Source organism: Chiloscyllium punctatum, chromosome 6 (assembly GCF_047496795.1).
Source record: "Chiloscyllium punctatum isolate Juve2018m chromosome 6, sChiPun1.3, whole genome shotgun sequence".
In the NCBI taxonomy this organism is placed as follows: Eukaryota; Metazoa; Chordata; class Chondrichthyes; order Orectolobiformes; family Hemiscylliidae; genus Chiloscyllium; species Chiloscyllium punctatum.
Window position 1 is genome coordinate 79,208,106 of NC_092744.1, and position 21,752 is coordinate 79,229,857.

Consider the following 21,752-nt stretch of genomic DNA (forward strand, 5'->3'; position numbering starts at 1 on the left):
AAGAGGCCATTTGGTTGCTCAAACCTGCTCTGCTGTTCAACTAGATCATGGCTGATCGTTCCCTTCACCATTTCCCTGCACTATCCAGAAATTCCTTGGTAGCTGCAATGTATTGAAGTCTATCAAATTATCTCTAAAACAGACCCAGCAACTGAACCTGCTCAGCGGCACGGTGGCACAGTGGTTAGCACTGCTGCCTCACAGCGCCGGAGACCCGGGTTCAATTCCCGCCTTAGGCGACTGACTGTGTGGAGTTTGCACGTTCTCCCCGTGTCTGCGTGGGTTTCCTCCGGGTGCTCCGGTTTCCTCCCACGTTCCAAAGATGTGCAGGTCAGGTGAATTGGCCATGCTAAATTGTCCGTAGTGTTAGGTAAGGGGTAGATGTAGGGGTATGGGTGGGTTACGCTTCGGCGGGGCGGTGTGGACTTGTTGGGCCGAAGGGCCTGTTTCCACACTGTAAGTAATCTAATCTAATCTAAAAAAAAAGCTCGCTGGGATAGAGAATTCTGAAGATTCATTGCTGTCTGAGTGAAGAAATTCTTCTCTATTTCAGTTCCAAATAGCCTGAATTATCCTGAGACTTTGTTGTGGAAGCCCTAGATGAAGGAATCATCCTTGCCTTCCCTGTTAACACTGTAAGAATATTGCTAACATCAATGTGATAACCTTTCATTATTCTAAATTCTGTAGAGAATACAAGCCCAATCTCCTCAGTTCTTCCTCTTAGAATAATACCTACCATTCCAGAGATCAGTCTGGTGCACTTTAATTGTTCTCCCACCGTAGAAAGTATGAGAGGACCAGAATTGTACACAGTACTCCAGATAGGGACTCGTCAAAGTTCTATGCAACTGCTGTAAAATGTCTTCACTCCGGTACTCGGATCATCAGCTGATTTATGATCTGCTTTCCTCGTTGCTTGCTGTTCTCGCATCGAGAGTGTATGTATGCTTTGTACAGGAATTAGGTTGAGAAGTGTCAGTCTGCCCCTCGGGAATATGTTGCTGTTCAATGGTCCAACTCCATTTAGCTGCTTCTGAATGGTATCCTGAGTAACTGAGTCTCCTGGAATCTGGCCCACCCCTTCTTGAGCTCTGCCCCCAGAGACTCAGGAAATCAGTTATTTGTGTTTCCCACTGCTGTGTGCCCTCACTACTCTGTTCCATAATATTGCTGAATACTGTTAAAGCCTCAAATTTGGTGATGTTACTGGTCCATCACCCCAAAGGGCCAGTACCATGTAGACCCCGTATCTGGACTGCCAATGGCTGGGGGTAGTTTGTGCACAGGGGAAGAAATGGAGGTAAATACTCCACAGACAGGAGTCTTGGGAATTACAGGCGAGTGTTTCAGGAACCTTTGAACACAGAAAGGCTCTGGAATTGAGACATGGGTGGAATTGAAATCTAGAATTGGGTGGACTCGGGGTGGGTGGGGGGGAAGGTGGAAGGAGACTTGGTCAAAGGGTCTCAACATGAGGAGTTGAGGGGTTGGCACTAAAGATAGAACGTGGGGTGTTGGGGATTCAGTGAATGAGAACTGGAAAGTGAACAATGCTGGCTTACAGGGGAAACTGGAGCTTAGGTAGAGATAGAAAGACAGTGAACCAGAGGTATGGAAGCTTGGGGAGAAATTGCAAATTCTCGGATGGGAAGGTGTATCAAATAGGAACAGGAGTCGCATTCAGTTCATTGAGCCAGCCCAACATTCTACACTTTCACAGACCTCTGTGATGGGAAGTACCCAGTTCTAGATGTCTCCAGGTAAAACATCTTACCCTTTAAGTAGGCTGTAGGCTTTGGTGAGATCACCCTGTCATTCTTTGTAACTCTGGAGAATGCAGACCAAGTTTGTCTAACCTCTCAATGAGTGTGGTGAACCTTCGCTGCATTCTCTCCTGAGATGAGGAGTCCCTAACTGCACACAGTACTCCAGTTGTGGTTTAACTGAGCTTCTGGGAGGCACGGTGGCTCAGTGGTTAGCATTGCTGCCTCATAGCACCAGGGAACCAGGTTTGATTCCTGCCTTGGGCGATTGTCTGTGTAGAGTTTACACATTCTGCCTGGATTTCCTCCAGGTGCTCCGGTTTCCTCCCACAATCCAAAGATGTGCAGTTCAGGCGAATTGGCCATGCTAAACTGCCTACAGTATTCGTCAGGGGTAAATATAGGTTAGGGGAATGGGTTTTGGTTGGGTTACTCTTTGGAGGGTTGGTGTGGACTTGTTGGGCCAAACGGCCGGTTTCCATACTGTCGGGAATCTAATCCAAATCTATATAACTGAAGCAAGACTTCACTACATTTGTACTCAAATCTTCTTGAAATAAAGGCCAACATTTAATGTGCCTTCATGATAGTTTGCTGCACCTGCCTGTTACTTTTCAGCAGCTTATCAACAGGGCACCTAGGTCCCTTTGTACATCTACATCTGCCTGACAGTAGCTACATTAGAAAATCAGTTTCAGTTCTACAGATCTGGGCCTTGGTGAAGTCACACCTTGAGTATTCTGTGCAGTTTTGGTCTCCCAGTCTGGGGAAGGACATTCTTACTATCGAGGGAGTCCAGTAAAGGGTCACCAGACTGATTCCTGGGATGGCAGGACTGACATATGAGAGAAGGCTGGATCGACTGGGCTTGTACTCACTGGGATTTAGAGGAATGAGGGGGCAGTCTCATAGAAACGTATAAAATCCTGATGGGACTGGACAGGCTAGTTGTGGAAAGAGAGTTCCTGATGATGAGAAAGTTCAGAACTAGGAGTCACAGTCTAAGAATAAAGGGTAAGCTATTTCGGACTGAGATGAGAAAGAATTTCTTCACTCAGAGAGCAGTAAACCTGTGGAAGTCTCTCCCACAGGAAGAGGCCAGTTTCTTGGATATATTCAAGAGGGAGCTCAACGTGACCCTTGCGGCTAAAGGGATCAAAGGGTATGGAGAGAAAGTGGGAATGGGGTACTGAAGTTGTATGATCAGCCATGATCATATTGAATATGGAACATATATTCTATGAAAGGTGCTGCAGACTCAAAAGGCCGAATGGCCTACTCCTGCACCTATTTTCTATGTGACAATGAAGAAGGAGGCTATTCGGCCCATTGTGCTTACACTGGTTCTATTACTCAGTGTTGATGTCCACCTGTCTTTTCCACATATCCCTGCACAACATTTCTGTCCAAATAATCAGCTAATACCTTCTTGAATGCCTCAGTTGAACGTACCTCCATATCATTTCCAGACATGGCATTCCAGACCCTAACTACTAATTGTCTGTAAAAAAAATAAATGCTTTTCTCAGAACACTTTGCTTCATTTGGACATTAAATCTATGCCCTCTCGTTCTTTTTCCTTTTATGCATGGAAACAGTTTCTCCCTATCTACTCAACCAAACTTTAATCAAATCTCCTCTCGGCTACCTTCTGTCCAAGCAGGTCAGCCCCAACATCTTCGATCTATCCTCATAACCGAAGCTTCTTATTCCTGGAATTGTTCTTGGTAAATCTCCGCACTCTCTCCAGTGCGTTCACATCATTTCTATAATGTGTCACTCACAGCTTAGTGGAAGCTGGGATTGAACCCAGAATCTTTAAGCTTGGTCTCAGCTTCAAACACACGGGCGAGTGAAATATGGCAATATCTTGTAGTCACTTCTTCCAAAGGCAACATGATTTTCCCAGGTTCCGAGTGTACATTTGGACAGGTTCTGATTGTACACTGCTTAAGCAGTAATCATTACAAAATGTCAGATGTCTCACAGCTGGTTCGACTTTATTTTTAATTTACACGAACCTTCAGCTTAATCGCAGGAGCTGACAGTTGGGGGAAACAAAAAAAATTGTTTTCTGTAAAGATATCATCACACTCCTTCCAACTGCACTAATATTATTCTTGATGGCAGTGCCAGCAGAATATTAAGTTTAACACTTGGAGACCCAAGGCAGCTGCTGGGCTGATGCAATTAGCTTCAGAAATCCTCGGACTAATGGGCCGTGCGAAATCAATTAGTCATTCTCCCTGATCATTATCACTGCGAGAGTGAGCATGTGAGTGCCTGTTGGGTGGGAACTGGATTAGGTTTGGCTCATGATGTCCTCTTAACTGAATAGGCAGCTTGTGTTCGGTGTGTCGGGGATGACCAACCTCTTGGATTCGGGTGCAGAAGTCTGCAATTGTACTCTGGATGTGAGACAGAAACATAATTGCGACTGATCACCAACCACAGCAGTACTTTGACCATTCTGGGAAACAGCCTTCCCACCTGTAGTGCTGGTCAGATGGCAGTTGAGATTGAAAGAGCATCTGTCACCTTTTGCAAAAAAATCAATATGGGCTTCTATTCTAATGATAATTCTCAGAGAATCCAGGCCATTTGGTCCAACAAGTCCACATCACCCTCCAGCGAGTAACCCACCCAAACCCATTCCCCTACCCTACTACTGTACGTTCACCCCGACTAGACATCCCTGAGCACTACGGGCAACTTAGCATAGCCAATTCACCTAACCTGCACTTCTTTAGACTGTGGGAGGAAACCAGAGCACCCAGAGGAAACTCATGTGGACAAAGGGAGAATGTGCAAACTCCACGTGGACAGTTGCCTTAAGCTGGAACTGAACCCAGATCCCTGGTGCTGTGAGGTAGCAGTGCTAACCACTGAGCCACCGTGCTGCCCATTTGAATGTTGATTTCCTCCTTTGTTTTGACCCTTTCTGAGCCAATCTCATTGTTAGCTGAGAGGGTATATTTGTGGCATGACCTTGGACTGATAATTCCAGCAGGGTGAGTGGACTCTGGTTGAAGTTATCTGATGTTAAGCTGTGATCAAATCGCCAGAGTTGAAATTGATCACAGTACTTTCTTCCACCACGGTGTCAATGCAATGTTGTATGCCTTCCATTGTATGATGATTCACCCACCAGATATACATTTCATCATATCATATACAACTTCATGATTGATGTGTCATTCAACATAGGGTTGAAGGGGAAGGAATTTCAATCTACAAAAATTGCTGGGAGGGTTGAGTGAAAGTTAATCATTTTTTGACCATCTCGAGCCTAATTTCCATGCTCTTGCCTGCCAGCATGACCTCCTTACCTGTGGTTGGATTTGCCCCGGCTCCCCCCACCTTCCCCACTGCATTGCCTCACCCAAAGACTGTCCTTTGTTCCCTTCCCCTCCTCCCCTGTTTCCACCAGGATTGGGATTCTGGCCCGGCAGGCTCCCTCAAATGGAACAGTAGGATTCCCACCAGCCCCGGTGATCGCTGCTTCCCTCTGGAGCATTCTCCAACTGATTGGGGGCCATCAGTAATATCAATCCAAGATCTCCGATGTTTGGGGTCCCCTGACTGAAATTCCTCCCCCTCACCTCCTGTCGGAAGCCTATTTCTCACAGATAATGACAGATCTGTGGCCTGACTCATAATATTCACCTCTGCCACAAATCACTTTAATCTTAGATTGTAGATGAACAATTGTTCCAGCGTTGATTGCCATCCGCAAAAGAGAGCTTCACACTTCCAACCCTTTGCAGAAAGCAGTATTTCCTCATTTCACTCCTGAAAGTCATGGCCCCGATATTTAGGCTCTTTAACCACTGGGGCGAGTTTCTCTTGACAAACCCAGTCAATTCCTTGTATTATCTTGAAAACTTAAATCAAATTGCCAGTTAATTGTTGTATTTGTATTTCCACAGGATTGTTTGTGTAATCTCTCCTTATAGCTTACCCCTTGGGGTCCAGCTCTTATTCCACTAAATTTGTATTGCATTCCCTCCAATCTCCTGCCTAGGTATGGTGCCAGAATTGCTCACATTAATGGTTTGTGTGCTGCAGCATGATTCGTAGGCCCCTGTACTCTCGTCTTAAGGATACAAAGACTTATCTTCCATCAGAACGTTTGATCATTTCCTGTACTTGTCAGTAACATTTTAAGAATTTATGCACAGAAATACCTTTTTGTGTCTTCGCTATTTCTAGCTTTCCACCTGTGCTTTTTAGATCTAAAATGGATTACCTCACACCTGCCTGTATTGGAATGCATCCTTCACAGTTTTTGCCATTCACTTGATCCATTATCTCTTTGTGGTTTTAGGCTTCCATCTTCATTACTTATAATGCCACCTATCTTTGTGTCATTAGCAAACTTGGATAAGTGGCTCTCTATGTCATCATTTATGTCATTCATATTCTACACTGGCTCGTACTTTGTGGTGTTATTGACAAGAAAACTATCAGCTTTCACCATCATTCTGCAATGAAACTGACAGCAATATCAGGAGTTTGCACATGTGCAGAATAACCCAGAAATCCAATAGTGACAATCAGCAAATTTACATTTCTCTGGAATTGCACTATTGAGTGCCCCATCACAGGGCAATCCTAAGGAATCAGCGAATTGACTGAAAAACTTGTCACGTCTCCTCTGTCAACCTCACTGTAAATATCTTGAAAATGAGTCTCCCTTGTGGATCCAATAAGCTGATTTTGTCGAAGGTGAAACTTCTCCATTTCTCCACACTTTTAAAAAGTTGTTTCGGTCCTGTCATAGTGTATTTACGATCATTTGCTTTGCTGTTTGAAAATGGATTGTTTTTAAAGTTCCTGGTTAGCTGTCTGTCAGAATGCTTCACTATGATTGGCTACTGAACCTGCTTGTTAATGTCACTGTAGGCTTCCTGGAGATCCTCTTGAGGTCAGATGTCAACCTAGGAAAGAGAAAGTCGTGTTACAGAGAATCTGTTGTTCTTTTTAGAATGTTGTTTTACAAGGCCAATGGCAAGCACAGTGATTTTGTTGCTGACTGCAAAATCCAGAACATGAAGATTTGAGACTACAACGCAAATTTCTGTGGGATGCCATTAGTTTGATCCTGCCAGTTGGATTACCTACACATTATCTCTACTGCCTGCAGCAGTCAGTTTCCTAATTAGGCCAATAACCTTTCCTCAATTGCATAAACTTCAACTTTTGCCAATAATCAATAATCTTCTGGAAGTCCATAGACATAACATTGATAGATATTCCCTGGCCATTACTTTAGTCACCTCTTCAATCAGGTTTGTCAGGCATGACCTATCCTTTGCAGATTAATGCTGTTCTCTTTGAGTACTGTTCATCGTAAAGGTGTTCACTCACTCTGTCCTCAATTTACACTTTTGTAATTTCCTGACAGCAGTTTTAGGATAAGTGGACTATAATTCCTTGGTTTTCCACCTCTCATTTTTTTAAAGTTTCAGAATGAGAAATTTATAAGGAAGGAATGGTTCCAAAATGGAAAGAAGTTGGGAAGGCTTCGTCTCGGTGTTTGCAATGTTCTCACCTTGCTTAAAATCCTTTAGTTCCATTCATGTCTTCACGTTTGCTGTTTTGCTGATGTTAATTTTTGTGGTCCCTGTTACTAATTCAATATGAGTCTCTTTACGTTGACTGACATGCATTCCCTTTCTCTATGGACTAGTCCAAGGTAACTTGTTATGACCAGATTCTGGTGAAGTTCCCTGATTTGTTAAACTCTCAGGTGAGGAGGGAAAGATTCCTAACCCTTGTGGTCACCTTTCTCCCATATCCACATAAACTACAGGCTTAACTATATGCTTAACATCTGTTATTTATAGAGTCATAGTTTCATACTGCATCGAAACAGACCCTTCAGTCCAGCTCGTCCATGCTGACCATGTTTTCCAAACTAAACCAGTCTCATTTCCTGTGTTTGGTTTATATCCTTCCAAACCTTTCCGACTCATGTACCTGTCCAAATGTCTTTTAAATGTTGTAACTGTACCTGCATCGACCCCTTCCTCTGGCAGTTCATTCACATACAAATCACCCTCTATATGAAAACATTGCCCCTCAGGTTTCTTTTAAATCTTTCTCCTTTTACCTTAAAGTTATACCCCCTAGTTTTGAACTCCCCTACCCTAGGGAAAAAAAAACCTTTGCTATTCACCTGATCTATGCCCTTCATGATTTTATAATGTCACCCGCTCAACCTCCTATGTTCCAGGGAAAAAAAAGTCCCCAGCCTATCCAACCTCCCCCTATAGTTCAAACCATCCAACCCCAGCAACATCCTGGTAAATCTTTTCTGAATCTTCACCAGCCTAATAGTATCCTTCCTATAGCAGGGTGACCAGAACTGTACATAATACTCCAATGTCCTGTACAGCCACAGCATGACCTCCCAACTTCTATACCCGGTGCTCTGACCAATGAAGACAAGCATGGCAAATGTCTTTTTCACCATCCTATTTATCTATGATTCCACTTTCAAGGAGCTATGTACTTGAACAGGATGTATGATAAAGGATATAATAACGAAATATTTAGAAACACATAATATGTCAAGCAGAATTTGCGTGGCTTCATGAAGGGGATATCATACCTCTCAAATTTACTAGAATTCTTTGAGAAGTGAATTAGCAGGATAGATAAAGGGGAAACAATGGATACAATATATTTAAATTTTCAGAAGGTGTTTGATAAGGTGACAAACATTAGGCTACTTAAAATATGAGCCCTTGTTGGGGATTCGCATGGATAGAGTATTAGAAGATTAATAGAAGACAGAGTAGGAATAAAGGATGCAATTTCAGGATGACAACCTGTAACCAGTGGAGTGCCAGAGGGATCAGTGCAGAAATTTACATTATATACTAATAACTTGGATGAGGAAAGTAGAAAGTCAAGTGCTTAGGATGACCAGAAGAGTCTACGGAGGCATGTAGAACAGGTTAAACAAATGGGCATAAACTTGGCAGATGGAATATAATGTGCAAACATGTGCGGTTATGCTAGGAAGAATAAAGGAGATGGATATTATTTGAATGGAGAGAGACTGCAGAAAACTGCAGAACACAGGGAGCCCTCAAACATTAGACACAAAAAGCTAGTATCCCAGGTCAATGGATAACAGAAAAGGCAAATTGAATGCTTCTGTTTATTTCGAAATGGATGGAGTATCAAGTTACTAAAATTACATAAGACACTAGTCATACCACAACTGGAAAACTGTGGGCCCTGTATCTAAGGAAAGATTTACTGGCATTGGAGGCAGTTCAGAGCAGGTTCACTAGATTGATACCAGCTCTGGAGGGACTGTCTTACAAGGAGAATTTGAGTAGGTTGGGTCTGTCCTCATTGAAATTTAGAACAATGAGAGGTAACCTGATTGAAATACAAGATTCTTAGGGGAATAAACACCAAGAAAGCTGGAGAAATTCAGCAGGTTGGGCAGGACAGAGAAGCAAAGTTAATTTTTTGAGTCTGACATGACTCCTTTCAGTCATACTGGGCTCAAAGCATTAAGTCTTTCTTTGTTCACAGATATTGCCAGACCTCCAGAACTTTTCCAGCTTCCTCTGTGTTTGGTTCAGAATTCCAGCATCTGCAGTATTTTACTTTTATTTGACACTTGGCAGAGTAGGGACAGAAAGGTTGTTTCCCTTTGTGGGAGAGTCTGGGATTACAGGGAATAATCTCAGAATAAGGAGACACATATTTAAAACAAGATGAGGATGAATTTCTTATCATAGAATAGATTGTAGAAATAGGTCCTTCGGCCCAACAAGTCTACACCAACCCTCCGAAGAGAAACTTACCAATATTTGTTCCCCTACCCTTTATTTATCCTTAACTAATGCACCTAACCTACACATCCTTGAACACTATGGGCAATTTGGCATGGCCAATTCACCTTACCTGCACATCTTTGTATAGTGGGAGGGAACTGGAACACACGCAGGAAACCCACACAGACACAGGGAGAATGTGCAAACTCCACACAGACGGTCACCTGAGGCTGGAATCAAACCTGTGAGGCAGCAGTGCTGACCACTGAGCCACTGTGCCATCCTGAGTGTAGTGGGTCTTCTCTGACGGTAGTGAATCTTTGGAATGCTTTGGAGGGCTGTTGTGGCTGGATCATTAAGTATATTCAAGTCTGAGGTAGATTTTTAATCAGCAAGGGAATCGAGGATTAATGGAAAAGGCAGGAAACTAGAGTTGAGGATTATCAGATCTGTCATGATCTCAGTGGATTTCAGAGGAGGCTCGATGGGTTGAACTGCCCCCTTATGTTCCTATATCTTACAGTCTATTGTCTTATTAACTTCGGTTTTTAAAGGAGTCAATTTAACCAGACGTTCTTGAATTGACTGAAAGAAAGTTTGAGTTACTAAATGTAAGAAGAAATAGTAATCTAACATGCTTACATAGAGTAGAAATAAGAGATGAATCGAAAAAGGTTAAAGTTTAAAAAAATCGGTCTCAGAATTATTCATGAAGGATTGTTAAGACTATGTGACAGCCATTATTGGATAGCACTGGTAACTTTGACTTCAGCAGTTGAGCAATGAATTCTGTGATCTTTTGTATTGTAGGCAGGTGTAAATTCTGTTCTTCTTCCTCCTGATGGGAACAAATTCCAGCAATCAGAATGAGAGAGAACATTTCCCTTTTGTTTTACCTGCAGTGCAAGTGTGTTCTAATGGGTGTTCTAATGTTGTGGTGTTCACAGCACTCTAATCCACAGAATCCCCCCTTACCTCCCTCCAAGGCCCCAAGGGATCCTTCCATATCCGCCACAAATTCACCTGCACCTCCACACACATCATCTATTGCATCCGCTGCACCCGATGTGGCCTCCTTTATATTGGGGAGACAGGCCGCCTACTTGCGGAACGTTTCAGAGAACACCTCTGGGACACCCGGACCAACCAACCCAACCACCCCGTAGCCCAACACTTCAACTCCCCCTCCCACTCCACCAAGGACATGCAGGTCCTTGGACTCCTCCATCGCCAGACCATGGCAACACGACGGTTGGAGGAAGAGCGCCTCACCTTCTGCCTGGGAACCCTCCAACCACAAGGGATGAACTCAGATTTCTCCAGTTTCCTCATTTCCCCTCCCCCCACCTTCTCTCAGTCAAATCCCTCGAACTCAGCACCGCCTTCCTAACCTGCAATCTTCTTCCTGACCTCTCCGCCCCCACCCCACTCCGGCCTATCACCCTCACCTTGACCTCCCTCCACCTATCGCATTCCCAACGCCCCTCCCCCAAGTCCCTCCTCCCTACCTTTTATCTTAGCCTGCTGGACACATTTTCCTCATTCCTGAAGAAGGGCTGATGCCCGAAACGTCGATTCTCCTGTTCCTTGGATGCTGCCTGACCTGCTGCACTTTTCCAGCAACACATTTTCAGCTCTGATCTCCAGCATCTGCAGTCCTCACTTTCTCCTCCACAGAATGCCCAGCCAATAACATGCACACACTCTACAATTGGAGTCAGTTTTTATTTTGTAATATTCCTGGAAGGTAAAACAGAAATTTCTGCAAGGGGTGGCTTCCAGGCTGATAGCCAGCCTCTTCATAATCCCTTCTTGTTAAATCTGACTTTCTGATGTCTCCCTGATAATTTGCAGGGACTTCACATGGGACTTTGTCAGTCACTGAGTTTACAATGCAGGTTTACCTTTTTTCTGTAATAGTCCTTTTAAAAGAAAAACACATTTTGTAATTAAGAAGGGGTCTGTGCACACTACCTATGTCATCGTAATGCCATATACCATACTTGTTAACTCCTTATTTTTATTGAAAGTATCCAGAATGTTAGTTCTTGAGGCTGCCATATTTTTCTTAATGACCACCATATTCCATTTGTAATTACAAATGAGTTTTATTTTTTGATTAGGATACCTTTGCACATTTCTTTTCATACCTCACACAGCTTTAATTCCTTTATCACCTCTTGCTGCTTTCTCCATTCACCAAGAGCTGTTTCGTTTTGCATTCATGTATGCTTCCTCATTTCGTTCTGTGGTATACCTTGCCTTACTTAATCTGGCTGCTGTTTTTTGGCATTCATATTGCTTGCCCCTTTGAGATATATACTGATATAACACATATTATTACATTTCATTTGAACATCTCCCACTGCTCTGTCATTTTACCCGTTCACAAGTTTCAATTTACTTAACTGCTTCACATTGTTCCCTCTCAAACACAATTTTGAACCACTATTTAGATTTTAGATAAATGTTTGCATACCATGAGGCTGTTAGTTAAGTTTGGCAGAAGTGGATACTGCAGATGCTGGAGATCAGAGTCAAGATTAGAGTGGTGCTAGAAAAACACAGCAGGTCAGGCAGCATCCAAGGAGCAGGAAAATCAACGTTTCGGGCAAAAGCCCTTTATCAGGACGGGCTCCATTAGTTAAGTTTGGCTCACTGGTCACGATTATATCGGTAAAAGTTAGCACTCCCTCTCCCCACACCTACTTAGTCTTCGACATATGTGTTACAGAAAATTAATCTGAATGCACCATAAAGCTTTGCTACCTTGCTGATTTCATTTTATTTGCTTATCTGCATGGAAGTTCAAAGCCCCCAGTGAATTCACTCTGCCTTTACCCCAACTTGTCGAACGTCTGTGTTAATATGTCCTACAACTTTGGGGATACACAGTGAGTCTGTGCACAACTCCCACTACAGCTGTAGATCCTTTCCTGAGCGTGGTGGCTCAGTGGTTAGCACTGCTGCCTCACAGCACCAGGGTCCCAGTTTTGTTTCCAGCCTCAGGCAACTGTCTCTGTGGAGTTTGCACATTCTCCCGTGTCTGTGTGGGTTTCCTCCCACAGTCCAGTGATGTGCAGGTCAGGTGAATTGGCCATGCTAAATTGCCCATTGTGTGAGGTGCATTAGTTGGAGGGAAATGGGTCTGGGTGGGTTGCTGTCCGCAGAGTCGGTGTGGACTTGTTGGGCCGAAGGGCCTGTTTCCGCACTGTATGGAATCTAATCTAATCTTCTAAACTCAATCAATAAAGTCTCCAATGCTTGCTTATATCTCCCCTTACCATTGTAATGGTTTCATCCTTCATTAGCAAAGCTACTTGCTCCCTCTCCTCACACTTTACCCCCACACTTATTTCCTGTCTTTCTGTTGCATTCGTTACATGGTATATTTAGCTTTCTCACTTGGCAGCTTTGCACCATGTCTTGTGATAGAAAAATATTTAATACCTTCTGAGTTAAATTTGATCTACTACTTGTTCATTGGTTTGGTATACTCCATGCATTCATATTTAATACTTTGCTTACACTTTAATTCTTCCTGTCTCGGTTTAATTACTTTACATCATTGAGTTTTCCCTTTTCTTCTCAAACCTAATGCATAATTTCTGACTATTACACTATTCTTCTTCATTTCACTTATATCAGAATTATTCATACAACATTCTCCTCTTATGTCTTTCATAATATGAGAATTTGCCCATTGTATTCCGTGTCTCCCATTGTCTGTTCCATTCTCCAATTGTCTTTCCAAGCTAATTAAATATTCAGGCATTCACTTTACAAATAAATGAAAACAAAATAAAGACAAGTTGGTTAGATGTTAGTTGGAGCAACTGGATCAGTTGCCAGCAGAAGGTTACAAATTATAAATGTTAATTTACTGCCTGGGTAAATGCCTGCATATTTTCACTACATTTCTCTTAGATTAAAGTTTTGGCCAGTGTTATGGATCCATTTGCAATGTCTTGCCAAGCTTGGGGTTTGCCCTAGGTCTTAACAAGCTGTTACTCTTTGTGTGACATCGCAAGACTGGGAGAATCATTGAAACAAGGAAGAACCGTGCTGCTTTTCCACAAAGGATCTCAGTGAGAGTGTGGTGTTTTTGCACAAGAAATTTGTGTCTGACTGCAACAGTGCATTTACACGAGGGAACATAATGTGAATCTCAGAATGGGCTTGCAGGAGGAAGTGACTTTTTCTTGGGGGGGGAGGGGGGGTGAGTGGTGTGTGGGCACGTCACAACTACTGAAGCTGAAAAGCAGCATTGGTCATTTCCCTGGACCAAGGACAGTGAGATGAACAAGAGGTAACAGACCCTGGTTAAAATGGCACCATTGCTGGTGCAGTGAAAATAGAAGTGAAGTATGTCCTGCAGTCTTCAGGATTCTGCTCTCATAAAATCCTTACATTGTGGAAGTAGGCCATTCAGCCCACACCGATCCTCCAAAGAGCATCCTACCCAGACCAACTTCATCCCTGTAACCCTGCAATTCCCATGGCTAACCCAGCAAGACTGCACATCCCTGAACTCTATGGGCAATTTAGCATGGCCAATCCACCTAACTTGCACATCTTTGGACTGTGGGAGGAAGCCCATGCAGATGCAGGGAGAGTGTGTAAACTCCACACAGACAGTTGACTGAAGCTGGAACTGAACCTGAATCCCTGACGCTGTGAGGCAGCAGTGCTAACCACTGAGCCACTGTTCCTTGCCCCATGCTGGACCAGGTATTACTTTACCACCTGCTTCCTGCCCAACACTTGCCCTGTTGATCACTTGCGATTTCCCTTGTTGCAGTCCACCCAGGTACCTGTGCCAATCAGAGAGAAAATACGCTGCTCTTCACACGATTTGATAATTCTGATTTCTACCCCAATAGCCTTTCGTTCCCATCCAACAATTTTATAACTGGCACGGTGGTTGAGTGGTTAGCACTGCTGCCTCACAGTGCCAGGGACCTGGGTTCGATTCCAGCCTCAGGTGACTGTCTGTATGGAGTTTGCACATTCCCCCCAACACCCCGCCCCCCACCCCGTGTATGTGTGGGTTTGCTCTGGTTTGCTCCCAAAACCCAAAGGTGTGCAGGCCAGTTGAATGAGCCACGCTAAATTGCCCATAGTGTTGTAGGATGTGTAGCTTAGGAGTATTACTCAGGGGTAAATATAGGATAGGGGAATGGGTTTGGGTAGGATAGACTTCAGAGGGTCAGTGTGGACTTGTTGGGCCGTAGGGCCTGTTTCCACACTAGGGATTCTATGAAATGCCTGTGTGATTTGCCTCCTGGGTTACACTCACTAACATTCTGAAAATTAAGTCCGAGAGGATTGGCAAAGCTGCTTTGAGTTTGCTGGACCTTCCATGGTGGGGTGCAGACTCTGGTGATTAGATTCCCTACAAATTGGAAACAGGCCCTTCGGCCCAACAAGTCCACACCAACCCTCTGCAGGGTAACCCACCCAGACCCGTTCCCCTACCCTATATTTACCCCTGACTAATGACCTTCACACTATGGGCAATTTAGCATGACCAATTCACCTGGCCTGCACATATTTTCTTTGGATTGTGGAAGGAAACCAGAGCACCCAGAGGAAACCAGCACAGACACGGGGAGAACGTGCAAACTCCACACAGACAGTCACCCGAGGCTGGGGTTGAACCTGGGTCCCAGGCACTGTAAGGCAGCAGTGCTAACCACTGAGCCACCGTGCCGCCCCACCACGCCAAGAGACACTCAGATTCTTTGACAGCAAGGCATGAAAGAACTATCACAATTTCCCAGACTTTTGGCCCTTGCCCTCTGTTTGTATAAAGAATTGGATTCTTCATTTTTCTGAATCGCACAATGACATGTTCACATGGACTTTGCAGCCGTGATTTACATTGCAGGCTTGGCAGTTGTGTAAACACTCAACGGGAAGGAACCGCTTTGATGGCCAATCTGTGCTCAATGGAAGCCAATATCTGCCAAGCTGCATATTAAGTCTGAGTTGATGGAGATTTATAAACCTTTTTCAAGTGTTATGCAGTATCTTCAGTCTGGAGGCATAAAATTGGATGATCCAACCATTTCAGCTGTACTGAAGCCATACGAGTACTTGAATAAACTCTTGGATGTAATATTCACACAGTTTGTAGCACATTTTGCGCAGGGAGATTTCACATAAACATAAAATTTTCCTAATTTAAATTGAGAAAGACTTTAATGTTAACTATTACCTTATTTCCTTATTTTTCTACTTATCCTATGAAGTAATGCTTCACTTTTTAAGTCTGTACTTCCTACCCTACTTGGTTCTTCAGTTTTTTTTGTAACTAGCAACTTTTGTACCCACACACCACATTGTGTGTGGTGGCATTATACACCTTTCACTGTACTCCTGTACTTCAGCACTTGAATAGAAGTGTCAATAAAATATAAATCTAAAAATCTAAGAAAGCAAGCACTGAGGGAAGGTCAGTCTGCTCAGCAAGCCAGCTTCTTCAATAGCAAGATACACAGCGTTTTAAATGTTTCCCATGCAGATATGTCTTTTTTGGCAAATCCAGATTGAGCATGAGTTGTGCAAAAGTCTGTGTTCTGTTTAACAAAAACCTTTGCTTTCCATGATGGGTTGTGCATCAGGGGGCAGGAGACTGTTGACTGTCAGGGACCCAAAACAATGAGCAGTTCTCATGTCGGCATATTCAGAGAGGCACTTTTCTATCATACTGTTGAAAACCTTTGATCATCACAGTGGGGGCTGTACTGTACAATACAAGCTGTGCTGCTGTGTACAAAGAAACCACTATCGATGCCATTGTTTGCTCATTTTCATCTACTGTGGTATAAAGTACCTGCTGGTTCACCTTTGGGACATACGACAGAGAGAAATCTACTATAGGATATGAAGGGTATATTGTTTTCAGATTAGATTAGATTCCCTACAGTGTGGAAACAGGCCCTTTGGCCCAACAAGTCCACACCGATCCTCCGAAGAGTAACCCACCCAGAACCATTCCCCTACATTTACCCCTTCACCTAACACTATGGGCAATTTAGCATGGCCTATTTACCTAACCTGCTTGTTAGGTGGGGCTTGTTAGTCAGTTAGTCAAGGCAATGGGAGTTGACATCTTAGACCATTTAAGGAAGTGATTCCCACCACAGATCTTGAATGGATATCAATGGCCAGCTTGATTTTCGAAGCACCTCTTTTCTCATCTCCAGTTTCCTGAGGCACACATCACAAACGTACACCAGCTTCTTAAATCGACTCAAAGGTTTACAGCACAGATGGAGGCCAATCAGTCCATCATGTCGATGTCAGCCAACAAAGATCTAACTGCTCGAATCGCATTTTCCAGCACTGGGCTAATAGCTCTGGAGGCTACAGCAATGCAAGTGAATAGGCTGAATGCTGCTTAAATGTTAGCAGGCCTTACTTCCATATGGGTTGTCAGAACTCAGCCTGTATTTACAGAAGGACCTTGCAATGCTCCCCAGAATCACTGGGCAGCAGTCAGAGCCTGGGATCTCTGTGCAATGTTTTATTTGCATAGAGTCATACAGCATGGAAACAGACCCTTCAGTTTAACCCGAACATAATCCCAAACTAAACTAGTCCTGCTTGCCTGCTCCTGGCCCATGCCCCTTCAAACCTTTCCTATTCATGTACTTATCTAAGTGCATTTTAAACATTGTAATTGTGTCTTTTAAATGTTGTCCTCGTGCCCACATCCACCACTTCCTGAGGAGGTTAATTCCACACGAAAACCACCCTCTGTGTAAAAATATTGCTCCCCCCCATGCCTTTTTTAAATGTCTCTCCTCTGATCTTAAAAATATCCCGCAGAGTCTTGAAATCCCCGTAAGGAAAAGCCACTATCATTGACACTATCTATATCCCTCGAGTTTATAAACCTCTATAAAGTCATCTCTTAACCTCCTCGTGAAAGAGTCCCAGCCTTACTAGCCTTTCTTTGCCACTGAAACCTTTCATACCTGGCAACACAGTAAATCTCTTCTGAACCATCTCCAGCTTAATAATATCCTTCCTATAGCAGGGTGAACAGAACTGGACACAGTACTCGAGTGCAGAAGTATTGGAATGAGTGTTTAAACTGAAAATGTGAGCGAGTTTGGGAGAAGTTGGCTGATATCGACATGATGGACTGATTGGCCTCCATCTGTGATGTAAATGTTTCTGAGTCGATTGAAGATGCTGGTGTATGTTTGTAATGTGTGCACACGTGGCCTCAGGGAGGTGGTTTATTGCAACCTGGAGAAAGTGAGGACTGCAGATGCTGGAGACCAGAGTTGAAAAATGTGATGCTGGAAAAACACAGCAAGCCAGGCAGCATCGGAGGAGCAGGAGAATCGACGTTTCGGGCATAAGCCCTTCTTCGGGAAAGAAGTTATTGCAACTTATGCTAGTTTAGCGAGAATACACACTGAAGATCAGGGGTCACCGATTTCAGTTAATTGTCATGAAGAAAAACAGTGTTACACAACGAGGTGTGGATCTGGAATGCACCGCCTAGGAGAGTGATGTGGACAGATGCAAACATGGCCTTCAACATGTAACTGGATGTTAATCTGGGGCAGGGCTTCATGAAAGGCAGCTCAGATTCATGAGTGAGTTGCTCTTGTAGGGAGCTGGCTTGGACATGACGGGGCAGAATGACGACCCTCCAAATCAATGAGTCTAAACACACGCACATGTTTGAACAGCAGCGCCTCAGGAGACTCAGGGTACTGCATCAGGGTATTGTTCACAGATATTGACAGAGCCTGGAAACACCTCCCTGGCCAGTGGACCTGCTGATCGTGCACTATCAAGCGCTGTAAAGGGTCAGCACCATCACTCATTTCTCCACTGTTGGCTCCTTCCCGGGATCTGAGCCAAACCACTGCCCTCAAATGTACCTCGCTAGCGTTTGCCAGGGTTCAGAGCGATGTGCACGTGACAACAGACAAGGCCACTGAGAGTGAATGGGTGCCAGTCTTCTTGTAAGCCCAGGCTGAGGAACACTGTGTGGATGTGGCGATCAAAACTGCTTGAGATTGTGCTGGAGTCTTCATCAATCCTGCAGGCTCCCATTCCATCGAAGTGCAGTTTGCGTAGGACCACACATGGATGCTGCAGGGTTCCCAGGGAGCAGAGCGGAGCTTCCTGGGTTGTTCCCATGCTGCGCCATTGCTGCTAACAAGCCAAAGTCAAAATCCAGCCCGTTTGTACTGTCCTGTCTGTTGTTGGTGCTCATGTCAGCCGCCACATTGACTGGCAAAGTACGGCGTTCCCACAGACGCCTGGGAATCACTGGCCCAAAGTTGTCCAGAGTGGAGGACGAGCAGGCGCGAGCACCTCGAGACTGGAAATTTGGGAAAATGGAAGCCAGGTGAAAGCAAAATAAAGAACATGCTGCCACACAGACGCCCCACCCACCCCTTCCCGTGAGCACCACCTGTCCCAAGTGTAACAGAGCTTGCATTGGCTGCATCAGTCTGGACAGTTACCTATGGACTCACCCTGAGTGGAAGAGAATCATCTTCGTCTGCGAGGGACTGCCAATGAGTGAGTGAGTGACCATATCTTAAGTTTGCAAAGAACAGTTTGTTCACATGATAGGCCATTGACAAAAAGCTCCTCTCCCAGCATGTAAGCCCTACTCATTACAGCAAAAACTTGAGGCCAGTTTTTTTTTCAAACCAGAGCCGATAATTAGGGAGAAAACATGTGTTTCATATTTACTTGACTGTCACATGGTGTACCAGCCTTGTCCTAATAACGAGTCAATAAATTGTCATTTGATGCATTCGTTAGTTGTGTGAATTTGTCAGTTTGAACTTTGATGCTGGGACTATATGGGATCTGACATGGTTCTGTAGACATTATCATTAATGCATTCTTTTTGATTGCTCTGACAGTATGTTTTGGCAAGGCCAGCACTTTTGCAATGGAATCAACCCTTGTCTGGAATGTTCTGTTGATTGAATTATTTCAAATGAGATGTTTTTAGGCTGTTTTCGTCTCCTACAACAGTCTGTTGTACAGATTCCATGTTGGCTGCCTGGGAACGCTAATAGGAAAAGGCTTGTAGAGTTCACATGATACTGAGTGCCTCGAATTTATTGTTCATTTGCATTCACAGGATGTGGGTATCGCTGGCTAGGCTAGTATTTATTGCCTGTCCCTGATTACCCAGAGGACAGTTAAGAGTCAACCACATTGCTGTGGATCTGGAGTCACATGTAGGCCAGACCAGGTAAGGATGGCAGTTTCCTTCCCTAAAGGACATTAGTGAACCAGATGAGTTTTTTTCCTGACAATGGATTCATAGTCATCATTAGACTCTTAATTCCAGATTTTTTTTGTTTTATTAATTTCACATTCCACAACTGCCATGCCAGGATTCGAACCTGGATCCCCAGAGCATTGCCTGGATTAATAGTCCAGCAATGGTACCACTAGGTCACAGCTTCCCCGTTATAAAGGGAGCCTGACATGCTGTGACATATTTTGGGAGTTCGAGTGCATATTGCTTCCCAGCGGTTAACAATCTGTGGGTAGCCTGCCCTGCAGTTCCCTGATGTGAATAATTAGGTTCAAATGAACCATGCTAGGAGGGTGCATTTGGAGGATCAATCATCTGCTGTTCAATATATAAAAAGTTTGAATGAACCGTTTGCCTGGGAGAGTCATCATAGATCCTACCTTCACAGTCTTTATCTACCTTTACCCAAGCACCCTATTATCAGGGGTCACCAGGTAATGACATGACACAGAAACCCTCTCTGATTGCTCTAGCCCAGGGAAACAGATCCATTACCATATACCTCAGACTGAAATCTGTCAGTTACAACTCTATGGGTAGCACTCATCCCTTTGAGGATAACCCACACACACACACACACACCTCATTTCTGCCCCTGTCCCAGGACACAAGCTGATAGTAGAGCGCGGAAAACAATCCGATGCCACTTTCTGTACCTTGACAGTATCTTCCATTTGCAGGAACTAATCTTTTTTAAATACTGACACTAGCCACATGCTGACAACTCAAGGCAGAGGTCACCAGCTCAGCAAGCAGAAATACCTCCTGACATCTAGCTGAACTCTGCACTTACATAATTTGTACCAATGTGCCAGTCTTGGCTCAGTGGTCGTACTGTCACCTCTGAACCAGAAGGCTGTGAGTTCAAATCCCACTTTAGGGACTTGTGTCTGTGATCTACTTTGACACTCCCACGTGGTATTGGGATAGTTCTGTTTCACATTTGGAAACTTCTGGATGCGATGTTAAACCGGGTGGGTATAACTGATAGCCCTGCGCACTTTGCAGAAAGGCGAGGGGACAATTCCCTTCTAAGATTGCGACTGCTATAAAGTGCTCTGTGGGGCTTCCATCAAGGCAAGTCTTCAGCAGTTTGCAGTCCTTCCAATGGACTGCTTGGTTTAATTGCAGTCTGCTGCTCACTCTGCACAGCCTGTCACATTTCTTTCTTTGAATTCCCTTTTCAAAAAAAAATGCTGGATTCTGTATCAACAATGGAATGCAGCAGCAAATACTCCAATCAAAGGATTGTTTTTTTGTTCCGAACCTTCTTGAAGTTCTTTTTGTGATTTTTCTCACATCCCTGCTGCCTTGTTTTTGCTCAGCAGCAAAAAAAAACAATCGAGTACTATTTTGCTCCTCAGAATCCTGAAGACCGCAATCAGGGCAACTCATGACCTTACATTGACAGAACTTTCTGTGGATAACAGTGTTCCTTCCAGCAAAGCCCCTCCAGTTTCAGAAATATCATGTAGTTTCATCAGGCTGCCAAGATTTCCGTGACTAAAAGGTCATGATGATTATGTATCTAAAATGTGTTTATTTCACATTCACAATGGAAAAAAAAACAGGGTCATAAAATGGCCATTGTGAAGACAATATGTTACCACAGCTGCTTTTGTCCATCAAAGAGACTGAACAGCAAGGAACATCTCATTTTCTACATCAATGAGGAAGTACGGTTGGAGATGGTGGCTTAAAAGTTTGGACCAGAGTGGCTCAGTTGGCAAATGGATTGTCCATTATGGATCTGGGCTCTAGATAATCACAAAGCTCCACTTCTCTCTCAATTTGTACCAAGTTAGCTTGTGACTTCATTGTGGTGCTGGAGTGGGTTCTCCACCGCTCTGATAGGAATGGATGAGC

General features: G+C 44.0%; 1 protein-coding gene across 2 annotated transcripts in view; it reads left to right on the forward strand.

Moving 5' to 3' along the window:
• Positions 1-21,752, forward strand: part of LOC140479122 (glypican-5-like) — a 578,521-nt gene that overhangs the window by 236,024 nt on the left and 320,745 nt on the right. The gene's annotated exons all lie outside the window — the stretch shown is intronic.